Below are 12,513 nucleotides of genomic sequence, written 5' to 3' on the forward strand. Positions count from 1 at the left end.
GTGGGAGCCTCTTCTCCTTCTTTTACTTGTTGATCTCATCCAAAACCTGGACCTTGCATGAAAGGAACCACCTTCATATAAGAACTATTTTTTTGATTAGCAATCTAGAGACAGATATTAAACTTGTCTTGCAGATAGGCTATGACCCAGGGAAACAACTAACCCAAAAAGCCTCCAGTTGTAAGGAAATGGTTTAGTGGGTACTGGCTCAAATAATAGAGACCCCATAGCCATGACTACTGCTATCCAGATAGTAGTAAACCTTAGAGCCTCAGTGTGTTATAATGATGTATCACCACTGAGGTTATCAGATGGTCTATTTGGATATTTTTCGTCTTTCTAGTGGCACCTGGATGGCTCAGTCAGTTAAGCGTTCAACTTCCACTCAGGTCATGACTTCATAATTTGTGGGTTCAAGCCCTATGTTGGTCTCTGTGCTGACATCTCAGAACCTGGAGCCTGCTTCAGATTCTGTGGCTTCTTCTCTCTCTGTCCCTCCCCTGCTTGTGTTCTGTCTCTCTCTCTCAAAAATAAAAGTTAAAAACTTTTTAATGCTTTCTATGTATTTTACATATACCATTGATGTCTCTAAAACCCCAAAGGCATTTATGATCTCAATCTCTAGTAAAAGGTAAGAAGGCTATTGCTCAATGCTTCCTGTTCCATACTTTTCCAGTATTCAATGAATATCTCTTTGAACTTTCTTGGACATGTCTTGTAACCAACATCTTTGTAATTAGTAGTAATATTTTTAATTAGTAAATAGGGCAACTTCATGGAGTATTAATTTTATCTAATTATTATTGGGTCACATTAAGTAGCCTAACTGGGCAAGTAGGTTCAAATGGATAGCAATATTAAACAAACATGGATATATAATTCAGCATTTTATATATATGTGTGTGTGGTGGTGTATATATGTGTGTGTGTATATATATATAAATACAATTATTGAATATATATCATTTATATCTTATGTGTGTATATACATACATCTTATACATCAGCATTGCATATAAAATTCAAACAAATTTTAGAATCAAAGCAATAGACTTCAAAAAACATGAAAGAGGCCAGACATAAAAGGCTACATATCATGTGAATCCATTTATATGACATTCTGAAAAAGGCAAAATTATAGGGATAAAATTCATATCAGTGGTTTCCAGGGTCTGGGAGTGAAGGAAGGAAATTACAGAGGAGCACAAGGAAATTCGAGCTGACGGAAATGTTCTATATCTTGATTGTGATGGTGGTTCCATGATTGTATATACTTGTAAAAATTTAACCAACTGTACAATTTAAAAAGATTAATTTTACTTTATGTAAATTATATCTCAATAAACCTAACTTTAAAGAGTCATGTTACTTTGGGCTCCCTTTCCAGGCTAATTCACTGCAGCATCCATTCTTTTTTATCTGATTTTAGAAATACCTGGTGAGAGGAATTTGAGAATTACCCAACTAATGTCTCTTTTCTCTAAAAGAGGGGGATTTGCATGTGATTTGAGTGATATGGACTGCCAAATCTTGAACAATTTAAACTTGAGCAAGCATTTCAGAAGTAGGAGATACAAGATGCCTTCAAATGTATTTATAATACCAACAGAATTACACACAATATTTTAGAGATACATAATTATTTATCCCAGCCTTCCTAAACTTCTTTATTTGTGAAATGCTCACCTACTGCTGTATACCAGTAAGTATCAGTTTCCCGTGGTACAAAACACCATAGACTGGGTGGCTAAAACAATAGCAATTTATTTTCTCATAGTTGCGGAGGCTAGAAGTCCAAGATCAAAGTGCCAGCAGAGTTGGTTTCTTTGAGCCCTCTCCCCTTAGGATGGATGTTGCGGACGAAATGACACAAAGGACAAGACACACACAAAAGACAGACAGAGACACAACTCCGGCCGGAGGAACAATTCTACGCAAGCCCCTCTTGCGGTTTATTTTATACCCGGTAACTGGATACAAACTGAAATCTACAAGATGCATTCCTTTACCAATTAAGGGCCAGTAGCCAAACACATTTCAAGGACAGGGGGGAGCAAAGGGAGGAAGCGACCACAACATGTTTACTAAGAGGCCTGCTCACAATTCCAGCCTCCTCCTTATTTCTAAGGAGAGCATGTTCCCTCGTTTGCGAGCGGACCATTAAACTTGGATATTGTGTGCAGGCCTCCTGGCAGAGCACCCCGTTTGCAGGCATGCTTTGCCCAGGCAGGGAGCCCCGTGTGCAGGCACATCCCCGCGTCCCTAACCACGCTTTCCTGTGGTCACTGTTGGGCTCCCTCTTGTACCTTCCAATTGTCTTCCTTCTGTGTGTGTCTGTCTTAACCTCCTCTTTTATAAGGGCTATGGTTGTATTAGATGGAGGTGCATCTAAATGAGGTCATTTTGACGTCATTACTCTTTAAAGACCCTATCCCCAAATATAGTCACCTTCTCAGGGGTTAGGACTTCATCATATGAATATAGGGGATACAATTCAACTCATAACACATTTCCCATGCCTTCCCTCATTTACCGTGTGTTCTTTTACAATTCTAGCCATCCCTCTGGCCATACGATTTCTCCCAAGATGTAACTTCCTCTCTTTTTTCTGCTTGGCTACTTCTATGCTTTGGTCAAACATTTGCAAGAGATGGAAGGCAACTCAAGCACTAAAATATCCTAAGGATACCATGACACTGTCTGACCAAGATGGAAAAGTGTGTCATTGAATTTTTTGTTTTTGTTTTTTGTTTTTTGTTTTTGTTTTTGCTTGTTTAGGTATAATCCTACAAATTCTTTCCTCAAAAGTTTACACGGAGCTGCTTTGAACTCTTAAACTATGTCAGGAATGTATCTGCCATGTCAGAAAGTACTTCCCATGGTTCATATAGCCTTTATAGTTGCTGCTACCACACATATAAGTGGTGAGAAATGGTTGAAGAACAAATCAGCAGCAAGGAATCAATTGTCCAGTTTTTAACTCCAGCTTCTGCAGCTAGCATGGATGATAAATGGTCACACAAAAGTCAGATCCTGAAGTAATTTACTTCTGAGCAGTGTAATCATTTCAAGCTGAAACTATTCCTCTTCCCACTGAAAGGCAGGGAGACTTTATTGAACTTCTGGCAGAAGGAGCATCTGCTGGCTCGGCTTCCTCTACCACAAAACAATATTCCCAGGCAGCTCTTGGAGAATTGGAAGCAAGTCTCTCCTTCAGTATTTGCACAGTCTCATAGAGCAGAAAATGGAAATATAAATAACTCAGACTGTATGTCTAAAAGCAATTGATGCAGACTGTATACTTTTAGGTTCCACTTTTGAGCGAACAAAATGCTGAGAGCTCTTTAAAATTAATACTAGGACTAAGAAGTGATGAAGCTGGCATGGTTTCATGTGAGGTGTGGATGGGGATCAGTGAATGGTACAAATCAGATGGTGAGAAGCTAAGGGGACCTAGATAGGAAGGAAGGCGGAAACATCTGAGGTTGTGACACCACACTCCATGAGGAAAGGAACTAAGTAGTAATCATGGTACTGGCTACCCTTTATTGAGCAAGGCCTACACTAGATTCTCTGTCTATTACGGGCCCAATCCTCAAACAGCACTACCATTGCCTCTTATGACCCCTAGTTTGCAGATCAGGACAGTGAGGCTTGTGACGTGCAGTACATCACAGAGGTAAAGCCCAGGTATCACATCTTTTTTTATGCCCAACCCCATTTTCTTCTGCAGCCTATGATAATAGCCATTTACTCACTCATAGCTTGTTGTATTGAGTAAATGGAATAAACTTTGAAGAAACTGAAAAGTTTATTTCTTCATAGTTTATTGTATTGAGTACATAGAATAAACTTTGAGGAAAATGAACACTTAATTTCTAAGTGTGGTTTTAATTCTGCTCAAGTGATTTTTTTTCAATTGTCTTTATAAAGTTCAAAGAAACCATATCACAACAGATACTGCTAAGAGGTTGATGCTTCAAACAAGGGAACACAGTTGAATTTTGTATGCCAAGGTTCTCATGTCCAAAGTGCACCAACTTTGTTAAAGAGTGTTGCCCCCTATTGAAAGAGGTGAGATTTGGCCTCTCTACTCAATTCACAGCAGTTGGAAAAGTATGACCTCTCTAGGGATGGGGTTACTGTCTAACGGGAGACAGGACATATTGGGTTTCTGAACAAGAAGTGCACAGATAGATTTGATTACAGTATGCCCACAGTGAGTAGGGGATTGCTGTAATGGTTGGTGCACATTGGAAAGGTTGTAGGGACAATTGGGAAGAGTCCAGGAGGGGAAAAACTTGATGAAGGGAGGTGAGTAGAAGAGAAGAAGGAGCACTGACTGATAGCAGTTGTGGCAGTTTGAAGTTACCCAAACACAGATGGATAGAGTAACAAAGCTTTTGATCCCTGGGTTGGATTCTGAAACTTCTTCGCTGACTCTGATGCCTTGGCTTCTGAGTTCCCACAGCCTGTGACTCAGGCCTGGTGTTTTCTTGGGTGGAGTGAGGGTAGGACAAATGACTAGATCGTAGGAAAAAGAAGGATGACCGGCTGCCATTATACCTGCAACCCTGAAAGAGGCTCTGCTTCTGCTCTGACTCATGCTGTTGCTCTCATAGTGTCTCTGACTCAACCAGCCTAGAAACCCAAGAATCAACTTTGACACCTCTGACTCCTCCAGGCATTATATCTGGTCTCCAACACCTAAGGATTTTATCCCAGGTTATTATTAGAACCCACTCCCCTACCCCATCCTTCTGCCAGTGCTTTGGGCCAGGCCCTTATCCGCCTTCATTTGGACTGAGTGCCTCCTAACTGGTCTTCCTCCCACCAACTTACCCATTACAATCCATTCTCTAAACCACCATCTATGTGATCTTTCTGAGAAAGAAACTTCTCCTCTGCTGCCTACTGCTAGAGTAGTGGTTCTCAACTGGATGCTGCCCTAAAGTCCAAGAACCCAGAAGAGAAATTGCACATTTATGCTACGTGGCAGAGGCAGTTAATGATGAACAAATATTCTACATGCATCCCCATGTGTTCTACCCTCTCCTGGGGTTAGGTTGTAGCATGTGACTAGTTTTGTCCAATGGACTATGAGCAGAAGTGAGAATATGACTTCTAGGCTGAGATTGGGTGCCTCCTCCATGTCCAGGGACCTTGTAAGAGGTGTTCTCAGTGGCTTTGCTACAACATGGAGGGGGGCTTTCTAATCCACAGTATACCTCACTTGAGCAAGGATAAACCTTCATATGTTAAACCACTGAGATTTGGGGGTTTGTCTGATACAGCAGCTAAAGTTGTATATCTGACCAATATACCCCATGATATGGCTCATGGGATAGGAGAGCTCTTTTTTTCCTGAATGATGTTATATCAACTCCATGTGGTAACACAGTGTGTCTCATACTTATGCATGACTCTGATTGGATATCATGGAGGTTGGGTGACTTTTTAAAAATGGGAAACAAATTAGTTACTTCTTAATAGTGATAATTGGGAAGATTAAAAAGAAATCTATGAAGACACGATCAATTAGGAAGAAAGTATAAAGAAGGAGTCCTTAAGAGTGAATATTGGGGACCACTGACCTACAGGATAAAGTCCAAACATGAAGCTCATGTCAAAGCAGAGAAGACATGTATTGTTACCCTGCATTTCAGTCAACCTGGACCTTGACTAATTCCCCAATCACACATTGCCTTTAATGTGACCTTGCTAATCCTTCATCCTCAGCCTGTCCAACTCCTCCTCCTTCTTCAAGACCCAGCTGAAATGCCATCTTCTTCTTCACTGAGCTCCCATGTCCTCAGCCATGACCTTAATCCTACCACCTCTTTTATAATATTGGAGTTTTTTCTCTATCAGATCTGACTCTTCACTAAAATGCAGGCTTCTCGTGGGGTGCCTGGGTGGCTCAGTTGGTTAAGCGTCCGACTTCTGCTCAGGTCGTGATCTCACAGTTCGTGGGTTTGAGCCCCGTGTTGGGCTCTGTGCTCACAGCTAGCTCAGAGCCTGGAGCCTGCTTCGGGTTCTGTATGTCCCTCTCTCTCTGACACTCCCTGTTCACACTGCCTCTCTCTCTCAGAAATAAATAAAACATTTTTAAAAATGTTTAATGAAGGCTTCTCTTGCACAGGTAGTGATATATTGATTCATTTTTTCATCTCTATGTCCCCAGAACCCTATAATAATGCCTGGCACACAGGAGGTATTCACCAGCTGCTTTGGGTGCCCTTCTAGGCACCCCAGATGGTAATGGATAAACTAGTTATGTAAGTGGCCCCCTTGCTGTTCCTCGAGCATGTCAAAACTGTTCTTTCCTAAGAGCCTTCACATTTGCACTCACCTCTGCCCAGAACCTCCTGTCTCAGATCCCACAGAGTGCTCTCCCTGTTATCAGTCAGGACAGACGCCACTTTTTCAGGGAGGAGCTTTCCCTGGGCACTCTGCCTCTCTTTCTCCTTACTCTGCTTTATTTCTTCATAGCATTCATCATCTGGCACATTATATTTTGCATTTCTTGTTTGTTTACTATTTGTTTCTCCCACTAGATTGTAAGTTTTGTGAGGCCAAGGGCTTTGTTCATTGTACAAGGCTAGTCCCTGACACCTCATGTGTCCTCAAAACTCTCAGAATGAATAAATAATAAAATCATACTTTAGGAAATCAAGTATGAAACCTAGACTTACATTCTCAGCTAGTTTTGTCTGAGAGCAAAAGTGCTCTGTTCGTGAAGCCTTAAAACTTGAGAGTGATAAAGGAATTTAGTAGGTTTGCTTTAGCCTAGTATTTCCATTCAGCTGAAGTAGAGACAGGGGTCTCAGGAGAGCTGCTCACAGAGTTGAAGCTAGACCCTTGTCTGACCTTGGGGTTTTGACCCTAGTGCAATGCCTTGCATGTAGTGAACATTTAGTTAGTCAATGAGAGTTAAATCAAATTAAAAGGGGAGGGGCGCCTGGGTGGCTCAGTCGGTTAAGCGTACAGCTTCGGCTCAGGTCATGATCTCATGGTTTGTGGGTTCAAGCCCCGCTGCAGGCTCTGTGCTGACAGCCAGCTCAGAGCCTGGAGCCTGTTTAAGATTCTGTATCTCCCTCTCTCTCTGACCCTCCCCTGCTCACTCTCTCTCTCTCCCTCTCTCAGAAATAAATAAATAAAAACATTAAAATAATAATAAGTCAAATTAAAAGGGGAAAATGCTGATCAAAGTTTGTTGTCTATGTGGTCTACTTTTCTACCCCAAAATAAATCAAACTCAAAGGACATAGACCTCTAGAGAGAGTTGCTTGAGAAGGCAGAATTGTAGCAGGTGGGGACCCAGGCTCTCACCCAGGACATGATGAGTAGAGTCAAACCACTTAACCACAGAACTACCTGACCCTACAGAATGGAAGCCCCCCAAAATCTGCGGACACAGCTAGCTTTGTTTGCTGGCCACCAAAAGCTGTTTAAGGGCCAAAAGAGAAAAGAATCTCTCTTTTGACCCAAATACAGGCCAGACGACTGCCAAGGAAAAATGAGAAATACAGTGTCAGTTCAGTATGATGGTAGGGATGGAGATGCCCAGAAACTAAAGCTCATTCTCTCCTCATCTACTTTGCATACTGGGTCAGGTACTGAAATCGTTAAGACGTTCACTTGTGAAATAAATCCTATAGTTAGGAGTAATCAGTGTCTCATCACCAAGCACATATTCAAGGACTATAAGACCTAAATTATATGTGCTAGTGCTGCAAATTGCCAATCAAACAATACCTTCCACAATGGAAGAACAAACATAATGAAACCCTAGTTGATAGAAACTAACAAAACTGCTCATATTATTTCTTCATCTCTCCTTTAGATAGAAAGGCATCACCTTTTCTATAAGCTCTATACACCTTTCAGCTTCTGTCCTCGGACAGTCAGAAATACAAAGAGCTTTTTGGCTAAACACCCATTATTAAACAAATTAGGAGATTTCATAGCCTGATGCATAATTCTCTAATATGCACCCCAATACAACTTGTCCCCTCACCTGGAGCCATTACAGAGGACCTCAATGACCACAGGGTGCCTACTCTGAGCCTGGAAGCTACCTCACAATCCCATACCATCCAAAGGGCTTCTGCTAGTCAATTAGAGCTGGCATTTGAAATGCAATGATTTACTATCCTAGGTTTTAGTTGTATAAAGCTAGGACCTAAATGCTTAAACTGTCCTAAATCTTCTATTTCTGTATTTCTGAATGAAAGATAGTTGCCAGTCTTGCAGGATTTCTATTCCTTCTTCTTTCCCTCCCCTTCCTTTTCCTGTTCTTCCCTCTCTAACCCTCTCCTTCTCTCCCCTCCCCTCTCTCCTTCCCTTTTGTCTTTTTTTTCTGATACACATACAAGGCAGAATACAGAATTCAACCATTTTTTCTCAGTGAACTGAACACTAAACTACAAATTTTCAAGTCCCTCATGATCTGTCATTTTTCACTCCCTCTTTTTCTATTAAACAAAGCCAATCTATGTGTGGCACAGTCCCCTTAACCTGTGTCCTCAATCTACTTGGTTGCACAAGATGCAATGCTTTGGTGAGTCACTAGGTGGCATCTAACGGAGGCATTTGGAGGACTATCCCAGAAAGCGCATTTTTAGAGCACTCCACAATTCTCCATGTTGGCTGCCATTGTCTGGTGGGCGTGTTGGAGTTAATCCATTGCCATCTGTCTTTATTTTGCTAACTTACTCAGTCGGACGCCACACAATTGAGTTCTGCAAATGTCGGCTCTCCAGTACAGCAATTACCAAGTCTCTTTCTAAACAATATCACCGCACGGCATTCTTCCTGCCTTGCATAGAGCTTGAAGCATTTAGGCTCATTTTGCTTTGCTTTGCTTAGAAGGCTCTTCATCTTCAAAGATTAAGAAAAATTGGTCTGAACTCAAAGCCGCAACAAGGCATGGTTTCTCTTTCCAAACTGAGAACATGCCAATCGACATGTTCCTATTACACAAAAACCCCATGCAGCATAGCAGAGGACGTGGGCTGTGCTCATAGAGCCCACACCATCACCACCACCTCCCCTAGGATGCAGACACTCTGAATGCATTTTGTGGTTTTTGATAAAGTTGTTATTTTAATATTTGAGGGGCTGGTAGGAGGAGTGAGGAGTGAAGCATGTGGTAGTAGGAAGCAAAGCAGAACGGAAAAAAGGAAGGAGAAGGGAGGGGAGAATAAGCTGATATCTGAATGATATCTTGCCATTGCTGTTCCAAAGAGGGGTTAGGAAATAATCTCAATAGCCTGGAAATGGTGTTTGTTCTTCCATTGCCTGCTTATTCATTCCTCCATCATGTATGGAAGACTCACTGTCTATGTGAGGCACTCTACGAGACGCTCCAGATCAGAGTAGGATTAGCTCACTGAGAGTCTCTGCCCTCTCGGAGCTCACATCTTGTAGACAGACAGAAATTAATCAAACAGAAAGGTAACGGCTTTTGTGAATGAGAATGTTTCACATGCACATGATGGTGGCCCTCACCTCGTGTGGGGTCTGAGGAGGATCTCTGAGATAGGTGAAGAAGAAGGAGGTTATAGAGTATTATTCTTACTGTGCTTCTATATGCTCACTATTCTGATTTGCAATTAGCAGATGCTAGATTAGGACCGATCTATTGGGTGACCCAGAAGCAAGTTTTTATTGGACATGGGATGAGGAAGATCTGCAGCACAGAAACCACAGTGAGAACACAGCCCAGTCCTTGAGGAAGAGGCAAGTGGTTCTCGTACACAGCACAGAGTTCTATTCTCACTGCTCTGCCTGCCTGTTTCTTAGCTGTGGCTTCTTTTTCCTTACAACCTATTTCCTCCTTAACTACTTGCTTTTGCCTCCATTCTCCACCCAAATCATATTAAGATCTCCTTTCACATTTTAAGTCCATTTTGTTCAAAGTTTTAAAGTACTGATCAACCAAAAGTGAATTAAACATTAGCATAGTAGTTTACCCTACCTTTTTGTAGGAGTTCTTCAGATTTGATTCACTAAGTTTTAGAAAACGTGAGGCAAAGAAGAGACAAGAAAAAAGAAAACCTCTGATCATGTTTATTTGTTTCCTTCATTGCATTTCTCTATTTTCAAGAGTAACTTCCAATTTATTCTACTTTACTTTTTAGCTGTAAATAAAGCAAAGGGAGCCCATGTCCTGAAGTATTGCATATGATTTAAGCAAAGGAAGCCCTACTGATCTGTAGTTTTTAGGAACTATAAGCTCCCCGAATTTTGTCATATGTGCTGGAATAGATGGACATTTTAGTAGTTTAACATGGTCTCGTTGCTTACCAGTGCCTTTAGGAATGACCCAGTCTCATAGGACTTTATCTTGACAATCCTATTTATTTGTCATTCAATATTTGAGGTCTGAGTCATTTAAGGTCATCTCCTGGGAGAGTTGTACCAATAGGTAATTTTGAGACCAATCCCAGCAACAATAACACGAGAAGGCTTTGTTTTGCTTTATTTAGGTTACCAAATTCCTGGAGGGGGTAGAATTCTTCTGCATGGATGTGGTAACCATGAGAAGTTCAGGTGGGTGAGGCTGTCCTGGGAGTGGCTTGGTCTGCTCAGTGGCTCTGGGTAGAGTTCTGTGCCCCCTTGCTCCAGGCTCGCTGGAATCTGCCTACACCATGAACCTGGAGAGCAATGTGCGAAGGGGACTGTGGGGATGCCAGGGGAAGAAGAAACAGTTCTAGGGCTGTGAGTAGACACTGGAGAGACAACCCATTAGAGTGGTCACAGGTTACCATGGAAACCTCTGAAGAAGATGCTGAAGGCCACTAGAAGCAGTTCTGAGAATGTTCTTCCAGTTTTGACAACTCATTACATTGGACATATCTGACCACACTCATTCTTGAGAATTTTCCTTCTTCATCTTATATGGCATGAAGCCTCTTGTTTCTGCTCTTTACCCTGAGTGACCTTTGTCAGCCTCTTTTGCAGATACTTGCTTTACTCTCTCTTGATTCACTCATTAACCATGGTCATAAAATCCTTGGTCTCAGAACCCCTGCCCTCTTTCTCCTCTATTTTCTGAGGCATTCCTCCTTTCTTGCTTTGAGCTATAAGTTGTCCAGAGAAGACACAGCTGGGATCCAGCAAAGACAGGGAGAAGGCTAGTGTTTGCTGATTTGCTGAGTGCTTAGTATGCACCTTGAAGGTCCTTGTTCTGTGCATACACAGTGCTTCAGTCTGTCCCTACTGTAACTCTACAGAAAGGTGTGCCATTATCCTTTGTCCTTTTGTATACTTGTACCTTTTGTCTGAAATTCTTTTTCTTCCTCTGTCCTCTCATCTTCCAAATTTCTACTCCTTTTTAAAACCCAATTCAATGACCATTTCCTTTATGGCATTTCCCTTAACTCCTCAAACCCCGCTAATCTCTTCGTGTGAGTTCTATGTCACTAACATCATCCTTCTATTAGATTATTTACTACATTATATTACACAGTACAGTTTACAAAGTTATTTATCCCCCAAAGTTGTCTTTGGGGTGCTAGGAGACAATATGGGGCCTTCTCTATCTATGTCTGGGTATCCTAATGTCCCAGTGCTTAACACATAGGGAGGTGCTTAAGGCATCTTCAGTTATTATGTGATAGCTAGCCTTGGTTTGCTCAGTGTATTATCTCAGGGAATCCCCGCAATAACTTTGTGAGGTAGATTACCATCTCCATGTTACAGATGAAGAGAATGGGGTTTACAGAAGTTAAATAAATTGCCAAAAAGCACGTGGGCAGAATTGGGGCATGAACCAGCAGAAACCAGAGCCAGAGTCCACACTATACTGCATAGTCACCCTCTGGCTGGGGCTATGCTGCCACTGGTTTCTGACAGTGAACAGAGAAGAGTGCTTAGCAAGAGCCCTGGCATAACCCAATGCTGAAGAAAGCATACATGAATTTATGACAAAGGAGTAAATGAGTGAACCCATATCTATGAGTCTTTCATATAGTCCAGCCCAATTCCTGCCCATTAAACCTTCCCCTTGGTTCCCCCCTTTTATTTCCATAAATGCTCCTTCAATCCCCATCTCTCTTGTCTCATGCTCACTACCTATAACACCCTCTTGGTTAGCCCCCAGCCTCCTTCCTCCTCTCCCTGCACCCAACCATTCTAAATACACCTTCTGAAAATTAATTCTGAAATGCTATTGTTGGATCTACACTAAAGGATTGATTCCAGCCTCTGACTCATGCTTAAGTACAATCCGAGTACTCAAGGCTAACCATCAAGGCATTGCCCTCCCTTATATATCTCCATCATTTTGAACCAAGCAAATTTGTTTGCATCCTCTGGCACACAATTTGCCTGTTTCGCCTCCAGATCTTTGCTGAAGTCATTCTTCTGTGTTTTGAACACCTACTGTATATCAGGAACTGAGCTGGGTTCTGGGAATACAGAGATTAAAGCTTCAGTCTCTGAAGCTCATAGATTAGTGGAGAGACGGCTGCAAGAGCAATTACAAGGCACTGTAATTGTGGTAGA

The sequence above is a fragment of the Hyaena hyaena genome, unplaced genomic scaffold, assembly GCF_003009895.1.
Source record: "Hyaena hyaena isolate Hyena2069 unplaced genomic scaffold, ASM300989v1 scaffold_394, whole genome shotgun sequence".
In the NCBI taxonomy this organism is placed as follows: domain Eukaryota; kingdom Metazoa; phylum Chordata; class Mammalia; order Carnivora; family Hyaenidae; genus Hyaena; species Hyaena hyaena.